Below are 22809 nucleotides of genomic sequence, written 5' to 3'. Positions count from 1 at the left end.
CAGCTGTGCTGTAAAAATAAACATTTAAACAGTTCTGTTTGTTATTTCTTAATTTCAGTCTCATATTGCATAAGTCAGCACTGTGAAAAGCTCTAGTATTTCAGCATGCAGGGGTCAGTACTAGCTGCTGTCTTTGTTTATTACATTTTTTTGTTTAATAAAAAAAGAAACTTTAAACCTAAATATAATCAAAACAAACTGTCTTTAAAACATCAGAACAATTGCAAACTAATACAGCATATAAGTGATCCATGCAAACAGAATCCCTCTGGGATAGAATTCACTGCAGCATACATCTGCCATCAAGCTTAATATCTGTATCATGGTATCTTTTCTGCTCCCAAGGCTCACTTTTTTCATAACTTTTTTTTGTGTTGAGGCTGGTTCACCATAAAAAGAACAACTGCTCTTTGTCAGCCTTAATCTTTTCAAGGTGATTTAGATTGTTTGTTTTTTGTTGAAAGAGCATAAGGGACAAATAACTGTCCCATATACCCGGGGACCTGTTTGGGTTTTTTTTTCTTTTTCCTGTCCTTTCTATTCCTGACTGGGTTTTCTCCGTGCAGCCCTGGTGAGGAATCTCTGCACCTTCAGAACTGAGCAGGTGAATCAGCCGGTTCCCAAAGCCCTGCTAGTGTTTATAACATGTATTATGACTATTGGGAAATGAAATAAAAACAGAGAAACACAAAAAAGCATAAGGTATTCAGCTTTAAGATAAGGGAGTTAGTGATGAGCATTTCATTAATGCTAATAAGGGTGCAACTACATTGCCACATTGTGTTGAATATGTATGCTTTGGAGGCTAATAACCTTAATTTCAAAACTGATGACTACGGTATAAGTATCAGATTGAAATAACAAAAAAATATTCCATTGCTTACATTATTTTTGTACCCCAATTACTTTGGTTTTGTCAAAAAGTTTGATAGAAATTGAAAGGGAAAGACGTTCTGGAGATCCAAAGCGATCAAATGAGAGGGGAATGTAGTTCAGGGCTTTTTTTCTTAAATGTTGAAGTGTGGGAAATCTTAACATTAGTGGCAGTATGTAAATAAAAGCAAATGCAAACTCTTGGCAAATTTCAGCCTGCAATTCCCATGAGAAAAGGCTGTAAGATCAGAACCAGCAGTATGTTGCAGATTGCACAGAATATTACTATTATTATTTAATTATACTAAGCGTTATAAACACAGAGAGCAAACTCTGAAGCATTACAGAGTGACCTTACAGGGACTAATGATGGCAGTGAAGAACAACTGTGGGGCCAGCAAACCCTTTACTGTCATGTATCTGCTGGTGAAGGCCCTGCCACCCTGGAGGTGTGCTGCTACACTGCCTCTGTCTGAAAGAGAAATGGGCAGTGTTTGGTAAAATTCTGGGTGAGGCAGAATGGGGACAAGAAAAGGAAGAACTGTGCCATGCAAGAAAGCCTTTATTCATTTTTTTGGCATTTTTAAAATTTATGGCAATTTTAAAATACGTGTGGGCTGGTACTTCAGAGGCCAGCAACCTGCCTTTTAGAAGACCCACAGCCTCAGATTCCCCACATGGGTACAGTAGGAGATCAAAGCCTTTATCTGTTAAGTAGATATACAAAGTATGTAATATGAAGCCATTAATTCATCTGTTGATAAACTGTATTGATTTCTTGTTTTGAACTAGTAAATCAAATACAAATCTTTATAAATTGGATTATTATCCAAGATCCCTTATAGTAATAAAAATAGTCAGCAACATTTAATTTTGTTAAAATATCAGGAAAGAAATCGGAAAGTATCTGTTGAAATTCAAATAATATACACTCTGGTCCAGTCGAGAAAATGAACTGTGGTACTTGCCTGAAGATCAGACATTCACCCACAGCAACTTTTAAGTAAATTGCCAGGCTGTAAATGGTGGGTCCTTGGAGCATGCCTGTGTCTTCCTTTTTGTTTATACAAGGACAAGTAAATGGAGAGGTATAGCTCACACCAGATATTGCAGACTGAAAAAGTTTGTGAGTTTTTATTTATTTATTTATTTTATTTTCATACAGGTTTGAAACTCCTGTATGCCTGTAAATCCTGTTAGGCTTGGTTCTGTCCCTTAGGTGTACGTCCTTCCATGGTGTTGATATGGATCCAGAGGGAGCACTTCCAATGAAAGAAAATGGTAGCAGCAGGGCTGCTGCTGTTACTGTGACAGATAGAGCCCCTTCTTTACATGCTGTCAATACAAAATTTTGTATCCCTTCTAGCACTTCTGTTTTGTGTACAAACTGACTGTACAGCTACTCAAGTTAATGACACAGGGCAAGGAAACCAGCTTAAGAATTGTCACGTAATTATAGCACGTTGTTGAACTAAATAAAAAAATTAATTTAATTGTTAGCATGCTTCCTGGCATAGCTTCAGTCCAGGGCAACTAGTCTCTCCCACACAATTCCTGGATGTGGTGCTGGGGTTGGTGTAGACCAGGGTTTCTACCCACAGGTCAGCATAAATGAAGCAACCTGCTCTGGAAAGAAGATAGTATATCCACACAGTTAGAAAACACGCCATGCTCTTTCCCAGAAAACAGACCCTGTTCTATTTTAATGATAAGTATAAATGCAGCCAGTGATCTCACACTAGCTCTACTTGCAGGTGCCAGCTCACCTTAAATGACATGCCCTCTTTATCGGGTCATGCATATGAAATAGGCTCTTTTTCCTCCCACTTGACATCAAGTGTTATTAGCCTTTAAGGACAATACAAGTTCTGATACAAACTTAGGCAGGAGAAGGAGCAACAACAAGCAATAATAAACATGACCTGGCTCTAATTTTCTTTGGTCTGCAGTGGGAGAAAGATGGGAAAAATTGTTCCTGACTTCAGAAGCTCCCCTGTATTTCAAAGACCAGAAAATGTTTGCTCCATAATCAAAAGGTCTCATTCCAATCAGACAAGATCATGGGGAAAAAGGTAAAGCAATAGCATTTTGGTATGGACTGAAGTTAACTCAGTGCTATGAGTCATTACACACCAATCAGTGCAACTCTGCCCTCTTTCCTGTATTTTCAAGAACAAAATGATGATAAAGACTCTCCTAAACTCTAAGCATGCATATACTTATTCATACATACCTATTTTAGTTTTTACATAAATATTATGGAGATCTGCAATGGGTGTTTCATAAGTAGTTAGTGTTACTGGGTCACAGTTACTCTTAACATAATATTCCTAGCGTTGTTTTTCTATAAATAGCTCACAGATCATCTACATGCTTTAAAAGAAAACAGCTGGAACTGGCTTATGTTCATGGCAGTGACAAGAGTTTTTGAGCAGAAAACACCATGGTAGTGTCATCAATTAATTTGTCAATGTGTTAGAACTATCTCAATGGCAACAAGAATCTGCCACGATATCCTGTTTACAACACAGCACCTGAATAGCATGCAAAATCTGATTCTTACTGGTTTTTCTTGTGTGAGGTGTCCTGAGAGTGAACTGCATAACATAAAAGAGAATTAAATGTCTAACACAAGGTAAGTTGTGAACAACAGAGAAAAGCTGAGTCAGGATTATTAAACGGTCAACAGAAATTGATAATTACCATTTAAAATACCCTGAACATCTTTGAAGACGATAAGACTCAGAGACTGGTAATGAACTGGAGGTGTTGCCTATGGCACTGTGTATTAAACAGATTTTACTTTTGCTTTCAAGGTATCTTGGAGAACTTTAGAAATTACTTGCTTGAAATTGTCTGCCTTTGCCTATCTCAGTGTGCAGTTGGAATAAATGATTTAAGATAACCAGCTGAATCACTGGGTTCAGTCCTACACTGCTGTGGACAAGAAAAATGGTCTTTTTTTCACCATTGTCAAAGATGCTGCAGTCCACCACAGGTCAGTGCATCACCCAGTCATCACAGAAAACATTTAATGGCTTGCCTTTTTCCCATTTGATGTGCCACAGCTTTTTCTTACATTTCAGCTTGGCTTTCATTTCCAACTTCAATTAACAACACGCAAACAATCACCTCTGTTAGTTGATCAGCTCTGTCCTTCACCTTTGCTGTTTTGGCAGAATAGGGCAGGGTCCTGACCCTGGACTCTGGCAGAGTTTTGAACTGTAGATTAAAAGGAAAGCTAAGGGTGACTATGTTCCAGTACTGCAGATGAATGAGAATGCTGTATATATGGGATGAAGAAATGTGCATTAAATTATCATTACACTTAATGAAATGGTATTGGTTTGAGGAAAAAAGATAAATTATAAGAGTTAAGGATAATGCCCCCAGAATACAAAGGAAATACAGTATGTAAAAACATCCCTCACAACTACAGAAGTGTCTTAATATGGGGAATCACAGAAAACAGGTCTGGAAGGGATCCGAGAAGGTCAGTTAGTCTATCCCCTGCTCCAAGGCAGGACAAACTATATATAAATCATCCCTGACAGACGGCTGTGTTATGTCCTGCTGAAAAAAAAAAACCCTAGTGAGGGAGACACTATAGCTCCCTGGGCGGTCTACTCCATTACTCAATGATCTGGCCATTAGAGAGTTTATCTCTTGCTGCAGTATAAGCTCCGGCTTCTTTCCCTGCCATTGCTTGATAGAGAAAAAAAGGTTTATTCCCTTTCTCTTTGCGGCAAGCATATATCACACAAGAGCAGAACACTCTCAGGAGAGTGCTTTACATATGGAGACTGTGATACTGGCCATACTCTTTTCCCAATTTTAGCAAATTTTGTGGGCCTATTTCATAATTAAACTCATGTAATGAGTTACCTATCTTTATGAGTTACAAAACAGAAAGCTAAAGTGTTAATTTAAATCTTGCTAGGAACTTCCTGCCACCTTTCCCTGTGCGTGTTTTTGGCTACGGCTACACAACATGCGCACACACGTACCCTGTGCTCACCCTGCCCTGGCCGCAGACCAGGTGTTCATGAGCTGTGTGATGAATCATGTTAGCAGGACACGGTTATTAAGCCTGCTAATCTGTTAGCCAGCTCAGAAAGCAATCAGAGCTAACTAATACCCCTCTAGAACTGTCTTTTTTTTGTACTAAAGGACTGCCTGTCTAGGGAGGGTACTGTGAGTCAAGCCAGGACACAGACACAGTAGGGCACAAGCTGCTCCACAAGAAAAGCCCTTGCAGGAGGCACACACTGAACATTATGCATGGAGGAGTGGCAGGTTAGCTAATTAAAAGACCTCTCCCTATTCTCCTAACCCATTTATGAAGCTCTGTGCGCTGGGTAACACTGTGAGAGTCAGGCCACCACATGCCTTGGGTGATGTGGCAGGAGCCCAGCTACAACCTGGCATGGAAGAGGCACAGCACAAGGCTGCATATGGAGACAATCTGGTGCCTAGAGGGGCTCGTTAGCTGCCGAGACTTGCACCGAGGTAAGGCTACTAGCCTTGACTCCTGAGGAGAAGCTCTGGATCTTGTATATGAGGTACCATTGGTTGGTGAGTCAATGCATGAGTGGGCTCATGCAGGACAGGACCATCAGGAGCAGGATGTTTGAGGGTCTCAGTGCAGGCAAGATAATGTCCTTTAATCTCACGCATTCCCTTACTTCTCCAAAATATCACTCCCATACGTTAGCCCTAGAAGTACTTTTGTGTGATGTAGCTTGCTTGACATTCAGTGTGGGGCAGTCTTTATGTAAAGTACAGAGGAACTGGAACATGACACACCCTAGCATACTGATTTGCCTATGCAGACATAGGTAAAAGCAGAATTTAGTTCAAACATATTTGTCTTTCACCTGATATTTTCTTTCCTCCTTTCTATTTTTTTCACTATATTTCTAACAGACCTCAGTTTCTTCAAAGTAGGGAAGAATTCAATAGCTTTCACTTGTTATTGAAACTAGATAGAGTTCACCCTTCCTTAATATCAAAGGTAAACTGGAAAATTACAAAACTACCCCAACTTAGGTTTAATACCTTCTTTAAATGTAGTTCATTTTTTATAGCATATATGATTCATAAAACTATGGACTGACACAAGACAATTTTAAGAACAAGAGACAACTGCCTGATGGTTGAGTCAGGAGTTTTGGTCCCAGCAATGAATTTTCCAGCTTTTACACTTGTGTCCATGTTAAAATAGCGAACATATTATTCCACCAAAGAATTCTTATCCCCACCAACTGAACAAAATAAAAATCACATAACAAGCTAGGCAGAACTGTGAGAGATGCACATGTACATGGTTATTTCTTTCAAACCCTTACATTATTTCCTTCATTTCTATGCATACATTAATTCTGTGAGTACATGACATGATAATGAAAATAAGACTAATGATTTGCAGCAGGATTTGAGAGCTTCTTAATGGAATTGAAGAAAATGGAGATAACACTTAATTGCATAGTGTGTTTGGACTATGGATTCTGCACTGCTGTTCTTGAACAAGCCTGAAAACAACTCAGTGTTGATATGCAACAGACACCAGAACGTACCTCCTGTCTGCAGAAGTCCACCTGGGTGCTTTAAACATAACCATTAGAAACTTCACAAATTATATTCTTCTATCAGTCAAAGAGTGGGTATTTTTTCCCCTCAAAACATGTATATTATGTGAATATAGAAGATTGGCATGTGTATGACTAAGAAAAACATTTCTGATGAAAGCTTGCCTGAAACACATCTTTCTTTCCTTTGACATCTGGGCATAAGGCTGGGGAAGAAGGGCGGGTTTTTTTCACTTTCTGCAGAGTATTTTGTTTTCCTCTGGCAACTTGCTGATTTCAGTCTTACGGTGGATTTTTTAAAATGTCATTTTTATTTATGAATAATGAAGTTATATATATATATGTGTGTGTGTAACTTTTCAGCATTTAGTTTTAAGGTGGAATGTCTGTGTAGGAATACATACAGAGAGAGTAAATTAAGAGAAAAATCGCTTCTATAATATTGTATTTTTAAAAGATTTACACATGCACATAGGGATAATGGACATGAGAGTTTCCATACAATAGAAAATAAGGACAAAACTCTCCCAGTGCTTCTAGAAGCAGAGATGTCTTCTTTCTCACATGTAAATTCAATATCAACAGACACGGTTAAGCCATTAATATCCACGGAGGTTTGGGATTCTTGATGTTGCTAAGAATCCCAGAACATACACAAACATAAAGCAATATGTTTTCGAGATATATCCCATCCTGCTTTTCTATGAAAAATAGATTAAAAAGCCTGAAATAGAGAAAAAAGCCTAAAATATGGCTTTCAGCCATCAAGATAAAGAGCCTTGCATGAGACACAATGTAATTAGAAATCTGGAATACATTGATGCTCAATGCCTTCCAGTCTGCAGGCTAATCAGGATGGTGCAGATCATTTACTCTGCAGCCTGATGCAGCCTATTATTGTTACCTTTGGGCAACCTTGTCCAGTCTGCAATGGCTCCTTTTCTCATCAGTCTTTTGGGACATGGTAGTTGAATCACGGAACAGTCCCGAAACCTGAAATTGTGGCTGTGACCTTGGCTGTCTGTTTGAGGGTAAATACTCCTTTCAGTCAAGTCTACAATGACTGATTACATTCTGGGTTTTAATATTTATAAAACCCTTAGACAAAAGGTGCTGCATATTGCAAATTACAGTTACAGGACTATGCCCTGAAGTCCTTTTTTCAGTTTGCCTGATCAGCGGGATTTTAGTTGAATTAGCATTTGGCCTGTTTCTTATTATTAATACATACTAAGAGAACTACTCTAGCTTGTGTTGTCTATTTTCAGGTGGATTTAAACTGTTCCAGGCTGCATTAAGGAAGGTAAAATCAGAATCATTCATTTTCTCATACCTGCGTGGAGGTCCTGAAGCATTTTAGCTTAATACACACCAAAATTCCTTGCTTACACATTAAATCAGAATATAGATTTTATAGGGAATAAAGAAGAGATTGGACAGAAAATGCTTTAGATGTGATTCATGATCATGAGTGTTCCGTTCAGAAATTTGAACTCAGGTTTGCCTAAATGTCAGAGGATGTTGCTTGTACATAGGTTCAATCTTTCAACATTTCCCTCCTGCTGTTCTTGCTGTATTCCATGGGTTACCTTTGCCCCACAAATGGCTGTTGGTTACTACATGTTAAAGTATACGTGAACAGCAAATTAAAAGCAGAGAAACACATCTACAGCACAACAGACTATTTTAGTACCCAGTGAAACTAGGGTAAAGGTTGCAGCTGGTTAACAAATATTTTGGCAGCACATATAAAGGAGCAAAAAAGGAAATTCAGAATGCTGAGCTTTGCACTATCAAAGGCTTTTCAATTCGTATTAATTTTTAAATACCATAAAATGCTTGGCTTGAACATACAGGCATAAAATAGCATTCATAATGCTTTTTAATATGAAGTCTTGAAACAAGAAGCTGCTGACACAGATCTTTTGAAGACAACTACAGTGTTACATCTCAATGAAGGAAATTTACTTTTGAGCTATTTCATATCAAGGCAGCTGAATACCTTGGCTAGAATGTAAAATAGGATGAACCCGTTTATTCCTGTTGCTGGGCTCCTCCTAAATGTGGCTCAGCAGAAACAGGACAGTCTACTTTTAGGGCTTGACGTCACTGCGCTGGTCAGCCTAAATTACCACACTTGAACAATATCCACGAGATTTAACTATGGGAATGTAGAGAGATGGTCAGAACTCGCCTGGAGTGCAGAAAGTGTCAGCAGAGGGACCAGATGAGCTCTCCACTCCGCATGAGCATCAGCAGCATAGGAATTGAAAACTGTCTCCCTGTCCCACAGCATAAGCACCAACTCGTGCATGACTCTGAACTGGAAGTCTGTGCCGGTATGGACGACTATTTGATCAGGCACTGAGCTGGCCTTACGCTCTGGGCTGACTCCTGCCGAGACAGACCTTTAGTCCTGAGTGGGTCTTACAGCATGGGAAGACCTTTTCTCCTGCCCACCTTGCAAAGCCAAGCTTGGGGCAGGTCTGAGCCTGCCTGCCCAGCTCGTGCTTAGCCTAAGGGGTAGGGGAATTCACTGCAAATGAATTATACATAAATTTACAATCGCTTATGGAAGGTGCACTCATTATTAGTTTGATATTCACTTGAGGCTGTGTTTAAGTCAAGCCAAGTTTTCCTTAAAGAGTACTAAGTATAGATTATTCACAGAAGGCTGGGCCGATACTAAAACTTTGTTTACCTTCAAAAAACAGAGATTTTCAGGTTAAAGTTACTGTTGTTTCCTATTTCTCAGAATATCAGTGGACTTTTACCAGCACAGTATGTAGCTTGGCATGCTTTGTTATCAGGTGCTGTAGTGCATGTTTGCTCTGGTTCTTCCAGCAGTCCTCTATATCTCCCTCGCTTGGTGCTGGGAAGAGAGGCAGGAGAGGTTACAGCTGGAAAGTACATGATGTTGTTTTGAACACATTTTTGGAAGATGAAGCGATATTTTGGAACTTCCTCACTAGTTCACTCTCTCTCTGAATTAACGCCAGTAACTGACAGCAGCGGTTCTTGATACAACAGAACCAGCGTTTGAAGTTTTGCTCCAAATAAAAGTATTTTCCACAGGAAGCTATAAGCAATTTAAAATGTACGATTTGGCTGACCATACAGGAGGCAGCTTTATATGGCTGCGATATGATATGTTAGCAGTGGGACCTTTTGACGTACCCAGTTTGTCAGTCCACCTTCCAAACAGATTTTCTTGTTATTGTGTCATGTGCTTTTCAGCCACCCCATATAACATAAGGCAACTGCAGAAGGGATTGCAGTCTGAGCAAACATGAACTACAGGCCAAACTACAGAAAATGAATGCTATTACTAGACTTCCAAAAGATACTTCAACGTGCTATCAACGGGTATTTTGTTCCACATGTATCTTTGAAAGTTACTTCCCTAAAGAGGCTCAGCATGGTTACTGTACCTAGCTGCTATTATTGCCATGCTTTTTACCTTGCTTTCTTGACTTACAAGCATGAGTAGCGAAAATTACATCCCAACAGCATACCATGATTGTTTCAAAGCAGGGCATGGCCACAAATGCATTTCTCTGAAGATCTATCTGCTTGTGGCAGAGGGTCATATACTTTTTTTTTTTTTTTCATTCTTTATAGAATTTTGAATTAATTTAGCAGATCTAGAAGTTCATGGATTTTGACATGTGACATTGCATTGCAGGGCTTTTTTCAGAATGAGATGCACACAGAATAACAACAACAAAAAAATGCTATAAAAACATTTTCCTTTGAATGTGCTAGAAAACACTAGAATTTTCCCCTGCATCTGCAACAAAAAAAAATATGTTTACCAGAAAATGGTGCATAAGTAGTTGCACGGAAGAGTATGAGAAGCATCAGCTGCTATAGAGTAGACCTAGTAAGGGATTTTGACTTTTGAGGACTACAGCAAAGTCTTGCTTTTTAACTCACAGTATCAGAAACTGTACCAGGTAGGTACAAAGGATTAAATTCAAAGGATCTATTTTTTAAGGCTCAAAACCTTCGTAAGGATGGTACAAGTTTTAAACTTCCCATATAGAGGCTCACTTGGAGTTTCAGCAGTACAGAGTGATTGCCACACAGAAGCGTTCTCTCAGTTCACCCATATCCTTTCTGAGATGAATCAAATGGCACAAAAGGTGCCTTGCTGTGCTGGGCATTACAGTTAGAGAAAAAAATGCGCAATCCAAGCTCCTTTCTGTTTCCCTGGAGTCCTACACAGCCCAGCAGAGGAGCGCATGGTGCAGTCCCATGTTCCCCAGCGTGTAAAGCCTGCAGCGATACTGGGCTTACTTACAATGGAGGGAAGAGCACTCTGGTGGTGTTTCTTTGAAAACAGTAAAGAGATTCTGGCCCTTTGAAAGTTTGTCATGAAAGCTGACCATGCGTATTGTGTCATATCAAAACTCAGCCAGAATCCTTTGCTTCCTTAAAGTAAGTAAATTCCATTAAAATCACCTGCTGTTGTTATTGATGGAACTGTTAAAATAATAAAAAAAAGTTTTGGGGATCCAGCTCCTTTCTTATACATCACTTTTACTAGAATTCTACATGTGCTTAACAATAAACAATAGTCAAAATAAGGAAAGATCTCATTTTGTATGACATTGTCTATAAGATGAAAAAGAGAGAGTACAGGAAAATGCCGGCAGGTTGGCAAGGCCAGTCTCCCTCTTCCACTGCCTTCAAAGCCAGACTAAGTGCTTCCTGAAAGACACTTTTCAATCAGACACATGTTATTGGGTCCAGTGGAGGCAAATATCCTGTGGCCTCTGTTCTACAGGAGCTTGGATGAGTTTCTTTACTAGCCCTTAACCTCGATGAATCTATGAAACGGGAGAGGAAGAGCTCCAGCCAAATTGGTATGGGCTGTATGAGCTGAATGAAAGGTAATGGAAAGCAAAGACAGCAACAAGGAGCAGAAGAAGATAGAACCTTTCCAGTCTTACAAATCAAGTGAATTCCTTGTCACCAATACTTTTAAGATCAATGTAACAGCAGAAGAAGACCAATATACAGCTATATTAAAAAGCCTTGCAATAGAAAGTTTAAAGCTTCACAAATTTGAGGCTCTCCAGAGGCTTTGAGAAGAAAAGATGGTAAAATAGCACCCATAAAGGACTTTCTAGTTTTAATAGCATGTAAAGCAACTTAGCATAATGTTTGATGTGTACAGGTAATAGTGTTGCATTTCTATGTTTTCCCTGGTACCACATGTTCTTTTTTTTCCCCCTGTTGCTGGTAGCTCATGAAGCATCAATAGTAATGTACACGAGAAGTGCCATAAGCAAAAGAAAAAGCATTGTAGTGCATATTGCAGAGAAGCAATAAACAGGCAACAATGTATGGCTAAATGTGAAATTACTGGCTGCTTTTCAACAGCGCTCTAGGAAAACAGTGATTTTCAGTTACGATCTGTTCAGTCAAATTAAAGTCTGATGACTGCCCTAAGATGTCCATTTATGACCCAAAATAAATCAAACCGAGAGAAGAGGCAACAATACATGACTGTATTCAAAGGCAACACATCAGCATCTATGAGTAAAATTTCCAGCAACAGTCAAATAACAGGGGCAGGAAATAAGAGTACAACAATAGATCTCATCAAGACAGGATATTATAGAATCTCAGCTTGGTTCATAAATATAAAATAATGAACTACTGCTTTCATAGTCTTACCTGTCAAACTGTATTAAAAAAACCCCAACAATCAACTTAAAAGAAGATGTTATTGTCACATGTTACAGCTGAACACTTGGTTAAGGAATTAAACACATTGTACTGAAACAAGTACACCTGCTTTTTTTTTAATGTATGCAGACCTGAAAGCAAGAAAAATAAAGATAATAAAGTATGTAATGCTCATTTTTAAACTACAATTTTTGTCTTGATTTTTGTTTTTTGATTCAGATTAAAATCTTATGGAACCTTTTGGTAATCTTCAAATTTGAAAGCTTTACTAGCAAACCTAAAAGATTCCCCAGAACTATCGTTTAGCGTCTATGCAAAAAATCAGGAAAAAGTTATTTGAAATTCAGGTGAAAATCTGTGTGGAATTAAAATTCTCCAAGCATTAGCTGGAGAGTGTGAAGAATGTTTGAGTAGAAAGTCTGGCCACCATATGGAACATCAAGGTAATTGAAGGTAATGCAGATCAACAGATGGAAGCCTGAGAAATACCTGAAAATAAAACCTTAATAAAGCAATTCATTGTACTGAGCACATTACATTTTTCTTTGTCTTGTGAAATGTGCAAGTTGCAAATATGTGCCCAAAGTGGACATGTTAAGCGCTGAGCTGAGCACTAGATATGGGAAAAGGACTCCTTCCCTGCATGTCAGAGAGTTTCTATGTAAGTCGGTACAGGCCTGCAGGCTGTGCCCCATCACGGTAAGATGGACCCTCGAACAGCAGCAGCCTCTTAACCACTGGTCTGAAGGACTTCTACCTCATTTTATTTGAATTACAGCATTATCAGCACTGAGCTTCACAACAGGGGGAGGCCTCCACCACTGGGCAGACATCTGCTTATATTTACACAACCCTATTTCTTGCAGCACTCCAGAGTGCAAAACCTAATTTTCCATGTCACAGTCTGTGAAATGCTCCTGACTGTGGACTGAAAGCACCCACTGGAGGACAAAACTCTGGAGGCACTCCCACACAAAATCTGAATAACTCACCAGCTGGACCTTCCCGACTTAAAGTGCCTGGGGCTCCTGAATTAAAAACATTTTTGAAGACTGATGACAAGAAGGGCCAATTGAGTTACACATGAATTAGAAACTGCTCCCAGATAAAGCTGCCCAACGAGGTAGGATCAAGCTGCTGAGGACCTGCAGAAGAATTAGCTGAACATTTTAACTTCTACAGCCACTTAGGCTAGAAAAGAATTCCCTATCCTAATTGCACAGACTCAAATACTGAAATCACAATGAACGTGACAGCATTTTCATAGAAAGGACATATTGGGCTCCCTTGCACCTCGGTTGCCACTCAGATTTAGTTCTGTAGCTGAAGTCCCCATGGACACTGGAGTTTTCTGGCAGAAGAGGGGACAACTATCTGCACCATGCAGGTGGGCACCTACACACCACAGATATCAATTTTGTTGGTATGAGTGTGTTCTCTGGTTTTGAGAAAAAAAGTGCAGTAATTCTGAAACCTGTAGTAGATGTGCACATGGCTCACCCTTGTGTGCATGAATTGCCTGTGGGTTCTCAGCCCATGTGATTGTATTAGGGACTAGCCTTGCCCACAGAACACTGGCTAGTGAAAAATGTCATCGTGACATCCCACCAAGAACAGCTGAGTGTGCTGCTTTCCCTGAATACAGCAAAAATGTCCAGGATGGTGCAGACTTTCACCAGACAGAAAAGGAGCAGATGGTGGTGGCCTGCAGACTTTCATTACATCCACAGCCACAACAGATTTACTAACACCAGATTGCCGTGCCATGGATCTATAGCAGTCTGGCAGAAATAGCTTCCGAGGAGAAATGCCCATACATTTCTAGATGGGGAAAAGGGAAACAGAAAGAGGCGTGATGCATCTCCAGCACTGAGCAGTTTCTGAGATAGACCTAGTAAGGTTACCTTTTGTACCCAGAAATTAGCAACACATAACGTAAATCACCAGGAGAGGCTGATGATGCATTCCCAGAATTATTGAGACCTGGCAAAACTGAGTTTCATGGTGGCACCTGCCATGTTTTAGTGCATCAGAAACCAGCAGATATTCAGCTGGTGCTGGCACACTTTTGAAGAGCACAGCCTAGGAGAGCCAGTAGTCAAATGGCCTCCAGCAACCATGCAGGGTGGTGGGTTTTACTGTCCTTGAATCTGGAGATACCTGGAGCTTTTTGCTGCCTCTTGTTCTTTGTCAACCTCACAAGCTGTAGCTTGCTGTAATGCATTGAGAAGAGTGCAGACACTCTAAGTTGACAGCGGTCAGTGGTCTACAGGTCCTGTAGCCTGGGCAGGAGCCAGAGATGTCTTTCAAAGGATATATAAGAGCTTGCATGTTGCATGATTGTACTCATGGCCTTAAGAACTTAATCCTCAACAAAGCAGGAACATGCCCGTGGCAGACTAAGAAAAACTGGAGACACAGACAAGGTGCTGCAGCCTGGGGCCTCTTCATTGTGGTCATGGGAACAAGCGCAGATGTGGCTTAATTCTGCTTGCTTGCCTTGCAGCACTGCAGATCCATGGAAGAAACAGCTGAACAGGCAAATACCTACCTGTAAGGCTTCCACGTATCTCAAATATGTGTGTATATATATAAAAGGCCAGTGCTAATGATGCATTTCCAAGATTTATACAGATTTCTTAAGACTTCAATACTTGCTTTCAGATCCTCACTTCTATAAAAAAATGTGAGATTTTTTAGGTGGCTTAAGATTGTTAGGACTGTGCCTTTTTCTCCTACAAGCCCAAAATGAAAAAAAAAAAATAAAAAATCACTCTAATGATCTTTTGGCAAGATGCTGAAAATTGGCATAGAGGGAATTTGGAGCCATAAGGCAGCCAAGAGATACTCCTTTCCAAGCTGAGCCTGCTGCCAATGCAGAGAACAGGGTGAGTCAGATTTCATTTAGTACCTGGAATAGTGCAGCAGGGAAACCACAGGAAGAGGAGTTCACTCAGTGGGAACATATCTGCTTCACAGACCCTCTTGTGCTTCTGAGGTGCTGCCAGGGCCACCCTGTTTGTTGAGCTTCAGTGTTTGTAGAAATCCTCTAGCCTCCAGTGAGGGGTGGTAGGACCAAATTACATCATTAGCTCACAATTTCTAGGCTTATTTAACTATGACACAAATTAAACATTTGACACAGACTAAGTGCTTCAGTTTAAACAACTCAAGAGAGGAACCCTAAATAAATCAATCAAGGGTAAGGAAAGTGCTTTAAAAATTGCAGAAGGCTATCCATTTCAGAACTATCACAGTTCGTATCAATTTCAAACCCATAAAATAACTTACACTTTCACACAAATTAGTATTAGAACAATCTTTTGCAACCATATTTTGTAAGAAAACTGTGCAGTTCTGCAGTAAGATTCCCTGATCTAACTTTTGCTCATTTTTTGTACTTCTGGCAAATTAGTTACTATGGTGTAATAAAAACCATATAATTTTGGATTGGACTATAATTAAAATGAATGAGACCAATGAACTGTATCTGAATCACTGCTTCCATACTCAGAAATCTTGTTTGCTTTGGATGATATTTTATGTATTTATTATAAGTACTACACTTTCAGACGAATGAAAAGATCTAAAACTGTATCTGTGATATAGACAAAATTACAGTAATTACCTGCATAAAGTTGAGTATCTGAGCATAGGATTTGTTCTTACTTGTTGGCTTTTAGTTTATCTCTGACTAGCTAACCCTGCTTTATATGTTGTTGTGGCTAATGCACAACTATCTTGTCTATGATTACCTGAAATTCTGTATATTGAAAATTGTGCACAAAAGAATATGCTTAAAGACTTAAACAACTGGGTTTGAACTGGTCTTATTTGTGAATACATTCTTTAATAAGCTAATTAGAAAACAGCTTTTTATAATAAAGTTATAGGTTTCAAATATAATTCAATATATTTTAAAATAAAAAATATTAAAAATAAAAATAGGGGTTTTTTTGGCAAATGAATCTCTCCAACAATATTCATTTAAAAATGCTTTAACATCGGGTGTTTGGTATCCTTGGGTCTCCCTGATAAGACTACAGAAATAGAGGTCTGTTGGTAAACCAAAAAAATACCTGTATCCAGATCCTCAGAAATATTTCTAAATACCCCACTTGCCTCTGTCCAGGCACTAGTCCTAAAAAACAACAGTAGCACTCTGGTGAGTTATAGAGCAGATGTATGAGAGCTGAAGCCAGTGCTGAGCAAAACTACTTTGTTCTGGCAGCTTGCCTAACCTTAACCTCTCCATGCACATCCCAGCTCCAATACCAAAGCTCTGCCAGACATGGAGAATCACCTTTTCCGAAAGGTGGCTTACAAGAAAACTGTAGGTATAATAACAAGCTGTTCTTTTAAACAATTATTTCTCAAACGGCACACCAGTACCTTTCTAGCAGTCCTGAAAAGGCTTAAAGTGGGTTGGTCAAATACCATGTGGCAGCAGTTCTCTCTCTCAGGTTAGCAGCAGCTGTTGTGTTAACAAGTGAGGACAGCCTATGATTAGTGGCTGCAGGACTTTACCCAGGGAATTGATAATCACCTTAAATTGCTGACAGCAGTTCATTTTCTCCAAGGTGAAGGAGTGAATATGAACACTTGTAGTCAATTATAAGCTCTTCTCTCTTGGCTAGTACGGAGGAGCTAAACTGCTGGAAAGTCTAACTGAAGGGAAATGAGATGAACAAAGCTGAGGTGAACATTTTTAGGGTTGCCTAACCTAGTTCTAGGTATTTCTAATTATTTTGCTGAGTTCACATACTCTATTTTCTGCTTTTGTATCGAGAAAAATATGTGAAATTAATCTAGCACTTCTCTCAGCTTCTTTTGCTCCCACTATTCTTTAGTCATACAAGCAACTGGAGCATTACAAAAACAGAAGCAAAGCAGAAAGCATTACAAAACTAGCAGCAAAACATAACTAATAATGATGTAGAGATGAAGCCTCAATCACTTGTTAGAGCTTGATGCTTTTTATTTACTGAGGATTTATAGAATTTGTCAGAGCTAGAAATAGATATTGCAGGATCTGATCACATTCTTTTGTCCTGAACAGAGCTTTGCTTCCACAAGCACAGTGTAGGTCAAGACTCTATGTGGCTCATTTGTGGATGATAATGAGATCTTCAAGCATTTAATGGGACTTGTAGATAATTTCAGGTACCAAAGAAAGGTGAGTACTTGAAAAATGTATTTTATTTCCACATAAAAGTCAGATGGCTTTTTTTTTTTTCATAGTCAGAGTAAGCATAACATGGATGCTGGCAGTGCAAATGTTCTCTTATGTGGTGTGTTTTTCTTCTAGATTGATTAGGACTATATATGAAATGATAGCATCTTCTCATTTCTTTTGTCTTTAGTCACTTGCTCAGGCTGTCAAAATGGATCCAGTTAATACCAGTTGCACAGGTGAATATTATCTACAGTACCACATCAACATCTATTTCACAAGGAAAGAACTGATGACAGTGATTCATTTTATATGTCAGTAAGTAATCATTTGATCATAACCATTATCATCATTGTAAATGGTAACTTTTAATCAACAGCAATAAATCTATTGCTCCACTTGAGTTGAGAATCAGTAGATAGCAATTTCCATTCTGTTATCAACCACAGTAGTGGTACTGTGTTATTAAATAGACAGTATTTTTTTTCACTGACTGAAAGAACGAAATGTATGTGTATAATATCAAAGCTAAGACCCACCATTATCCTTGATTTCATCATGCCTGGTGCCTGTGTTGCAGGGGATGTGGTTCTACCACAAAGCTTCTGAGAAGTCTGGATCATGAGATTTGTGAATTGTTAGTGCTGAGCATTGCACAGGATTATGAAAAGACCACAGTTTCAATTGCAGCATTTGTATAGTTTTGGTCACGTACAGTCTATGTTAAGTTTTAGAGAAAGCTATGTGAAGAAAACCTTGTTTGTACAGATATGACTAACGTATTAAAAGCATTATTTTAAAGTAAGTTTTATCTTGGCAGAGTGTAAAATAATATATCTTTATCACAAGGGAGATTTCAGAAAATATATTTGGTTAATGCCCTGGTTACGTTATAGAAATTTACTGCAAATGGTTGGTGTGCAAAAAGAAACCGAAACAGAAAAAACAGATCGTAAGTTTGAAATTATGTGTAATATTTTGTGATGAATACTGATTAGTTACTCTTAAACCATTTCTTCAATCAGGTAGGTTTTTTTTATTTGATTTGATTTTCAACTTCTTATAAACTGGTAGAACAATATCATTACCATCCCTGTCGCACAGATAATACAATTCCTGTTTCCTCAGAAGTATCTAGATTTCTGTGTATTTGTCAGGGTTCATATATCACTGCAGCTCCTGTAAAAAACCAAATTATTTATTGACTTTTCTTTATGGTGCAAGAGGGAACACATGCCTACATTCTGAATAAAACTCCTGCTTACTAAACCAAACTATGGAAAAGGAGAGTCTTAGTCCATCCCTTGTCATTTTGTTTTTTGGACAGCACATATTTTTGATAATCCTACTGTTCAGACAGTAAATATTTAACTGCATCTTTTTAATTTATAACTGACGTAACCTGTTGAAAACCAGAGCTCTTTCTGGGAAGTGTCTCTTCAGAACTTTTGTAGATACACTCAGATAGATATGCTCAGCTCTAGTGAAACTATGGTTTTGGCTGTGATTCCTCCAGATGACCATTAGCAAAAGGCAAAAAGTGCCCAACAGAAATTTTGCTCTATATGTGGGTATGATGTGCTATCATTTTATGATTAGGTCCTCACATAAGCAGATTTTAAAAGGCGATGATCTAGTTTGCTCCAGGTTAGAGCTGGAAGTCATTTTGGCAATTGAATATAGGAAAGTTAGCATTTGCTTTGAGGGCATCTTCTGATCTAGCTTTCTGCCATGGTAGCCATATTATGTCCTGCTTTACTTTCTTATTCTCCCTACATGAAGGGGTAGATTAATCCATGAATTCTTATTTTCTTTGTCACTGGGCTGGGCTTATGCCCATTACAGTTCAAGGATTTTTCATCTTGTCAGCTGAGTCATCACTTTTCCAAGTTTGCTCTACTGATTTCCTTTGTAGACTTTGAATATTCAGTCTGTTAGACATTTAAAATTGAATGATGCCAGGAAACTGAAATAGGTTTAACAATAATCTTGTTCTTTGTGTCATCCTCCATCTCAAGGCAGTAAGCCTCTGTTTTTCACCCTAAATGCTTATTCGATACTCATCTTTTCATTTTCTGGCTAAGGGTCCAAGCTGGAGGCATCTATGACATTGGGAGATTTTAATCATGAACTAGTAAATCAATTTATCCATAGGAGGAACAATCTATAATGTTTAGAGGCTTTCAAAAAACTGCATTTAACAGATTGGATCAGTTTGACTGTCTCTGAAGGCAAATCTGTACATCTTTCAATACCATTTCCACTACATTTGCTAGTCCTATTACTTTGAGCCTGCCATTATATTTTAGTTCTCTAAACATTACCACAAGACAGACATATGTCCTGTATCATATCCACTAGGACATTTTCAAAGGTTTAACAATCAGCTAATTGTTTCTGGTTTTACTGGAGTAATTGTTTCATTTTACCTCTCCTTCCATTATAAAATTTTATGTGTTCTACAATACCTTTGGTAGCTTTGATGTACAAGCAGTTTTAGTAGTCTTCTGTAATTTCATGGTCTTCTATAACTCCTGTTCTTCTCAACAAAGTTCTTCAAAGGGAGCAAATTTGATTGCCACAGATAAAAGCATATGAAAAAGGAGGGATAGAGAGAACAAACTGTAATCCTAATCTGTGATCTCATATGTGATAATTTAGTGTACCATTCAATTGCTGCCAAGTCAACTTTCACATGGAATGTGAAATGCTTTAAATTTCCAAATTTATAAAGGATCTGTAGACTTAAATTCATTCCAGAAACTTAAAGTTAACTGCATTGCAAGCAAAATGGAGGAAAAACTTGCACATCAGCAGGGTGAAGGAAATAGGCTGTGCACTTTCTGTCTGATCAGACTTCTCATAGCTGACACTAACCCTTGTAAAACCATATTATAACTGTTGTACTTGAGTGGTATGAAGATAAATGAAGCCTATCATTAGCCTATAATTCTTCTCTCTGGTAAATCAGAAAGTAGCTAACAACCCTCTATCTACCAGATTTAGTGATAAGAAGTAGACAGAATATTGACCAAATAAAAATAAATAGGTGAACTTAATTTAGCTGTGTAAAACTTTGACTACACTATTAACTCTATTTTTCAGACCCTTGTCTAAGTCTGCTTTTTCCATACTGGCATTTGCTAAGAAAACCTGCTACAAACCCTACCAATATACTACAAGGGTACTTGTGTTCTTGAAATCACAAGGCTGCATGTAGCCCTCAGTTCTCTTCTCAGAGAGAAATGGATTCTACAAGGCTGAGAATATTTTAAACTCTAAGACTCGAGTGAAGGTCAAGGAGCCAGGTGTTTTGTGTCAAACAGCTATATGCAGAGTTGAGTCTTCTGGAAGCACAGAGTCTAATCACTCTGAGGACAGGTACCTATAGCATCAGCAGAGCATGGTCAGCCTCCCAGTTACGTGAAGGAGATCCCCTCCATCAGCAGCCCATCAGTCTAAACATCCATTTCTGTGATTCTACATCAAATTTGATAAGATTCATTGTCACAGTAAGTAGACAAACACCTGTCACTGTTGACCCTCCCATAAGAGGCAAAGGACTGGAGCACATCTCAACTGAATTATTTAGAGTTAACTAGCATCTCATTAAGAATCATTACAGAACATAGCTCTATGATGAGTGATTCATGTGTTTTTGTTAGTGCCTTGGTAAATAATGTCCTACAGAGTAAGAAACTGGATTAAAGGACCACTTGCCATTCTTTGACTTCCTCTTCTGTGTTTCTAGGTTTGTAAATCTGTACTTATTTATACTGTTTTAAACCTGTATCTCTACTGCTTTAGTAGCAGTGAATATGCCCTCAGGTTCCCAAGGCTTGTGACATGCAAACAGTGAGTTCCAACACAGACCAACCAATTGCATCCACATTATACTTTGGTGGGGTGTTTGTAGGTTTTCATTGCAGAATTCGGTAATCCGCTTACTAATCCCAACCTGCCTGCCTGCCTCATGCACACCTTAGGACCATGAAGCACAGTGGAAAGAAGAGAGCCTCTCCTCTATGGTTACTCTGGGTTGGCCAGCAAGAAAGCTAAGACCTGCAATAAAGAATCTTCCCTCATGGCTATCTATGCCTCCAATGAAAGAACTAGGCAAACCAATATTGGTGGATAAATTCCTTCTCCCACTAATACTTTTCACCAGGGAGGATTTTGAAGATGACACCAAGCTGAGTGATGTGGCTGACGTGCCTGAGGGATGGGATGCCAAGCAGAGGGACCTGGACAAGTTCAAGAAGGATTAACATGAGGCTCAATAAGGCCAAGTGGGAGGTTCTACATCTGGGCCAGGAAAACACCTTGTATCAATACAGGCTGGGTGCAGAAATAGTTGAGAGCAGCAGTGCAGAGAAGGACTTGGGGGTGTTGGTTGACAACAATCTCAACATGACCTGGCAGTGTGCACTTGCAGCCCAGAAGGGCAACCATATCCTGGGCTGCATGAAAAGAAGTGTGGCCAGCAGGTCAAGAGAGGTGATTCTACCCCTCTGCTCTGGTGATACTGCAGATACCTGGAGTACTGCATCCAGTTCTGGAATCCTCAGTACAGGAAAGACATGGACGTGTTGGAGCAGGTCCAGAGAAGGGCTACAAAAATGATCAGAGGGCTGGAGCACTTCTATGAGGAAAAGCTGTGAGAGTTGGGGTTGTTCAGCCTGGAGAAGAGAAAGCTCCAGGGAGGATGTATTAGGGCATTTAAATTCTTAAAGGGGGTTTAGAAATAAGATGGGGACAGACTTTTTAGTAGGGCCTGTTGCAATAGGACAAGGGGTAGTGGTTTTAGACTAAAAAAGGGAAGATTCAGACTAGATGTAAGGAGGCAATTTTTTATGATGAGTGTGGTGAGACACTGGTACAGGTTGTCCAGAATGGTGCTAGGTGACCCATCCCTGAAAGCATTCAAGATCCAGTTGGATGTGGCTTTGAGCAACCTGATCTCATTGAAGATGTCCCTACTCATTGCAAGGGAGGCTGGACTAGATGACCTTTAAAGGTCCTTTCCAAGACAAACTATTTTATGATTCTATGAATCATAACTTTTCCCTGCCTTGAACAGAAAGCAGGTCATTCTTCCTCCAGTCTGACCAAAGACTGTGACCTTCAGAACTTCCTTTAGAGCCTATGATGGGGTTACAGTGTTGGTGGATGAGGGAAGAGCAAATTATGTAATCTACCTGGAATTGTGCAAACATTTAACACTGACCTGCATGACAGTCTCTAAATCCTTGTCTCTAAACTGGAAAGACATGGATCTGACAGATGGACTACTCAGTGGATAAATAATTGGCTGGATGGTCTCGCTTAGAGTTATGATCAACAGCTCGATGTCCAAGTGGAGACCAGTGAAGCATGACATTCCTCAGGGGTTGGTATTGGAACCCACTGTTTAACATTTTTGTAAGTGACAGACACTGGCATTGAGTGCACCCTCAGCAAGTCTGCTGATGACACCAA

General features: G+C 39.2%; 1 long non-coding RNA gene across 1 annotated transcript; it reads left to right on the top strand.

Moving 5' to 3' along the window:
- Nucleotides 1–224: 224 nt before the first annotated feature.
- Nucleotides 225–22434, top strand: LOC130145756 (uncharacterized). Its single transcript, XR_008820672.1, has 3 exons — nucleotides 225–604; nucleotides 17218–17334; nucleotides 17522–22434. It is a non-coding gene; the product is annotated as an uncharacterized LOC130145756 (long non-coding RNA).
- The last annotated feature ends 375 nt before the right edge of the window (nucleotides 22435–22809 follow it).

This window comes from Falco biarmicus, chromosome 3 (genome assembly GCF_023638135.1).
Source record: "Falco biarmicus isolate bFalBia1 chromosome 3, bFalBia1.pri, whole genome shotgun sequence".
Lineage (NCBI taxonomy): Eukaryota > Metazoa > Chordata > Aves > Falconiformes > Falconidae > Falco > Falco biarmicus.
The sequence above is the reverse complement of the archived record's forward strand: the minus strand, read 5'-3'. Positions and strand labels throughout refer to the sequence as shown.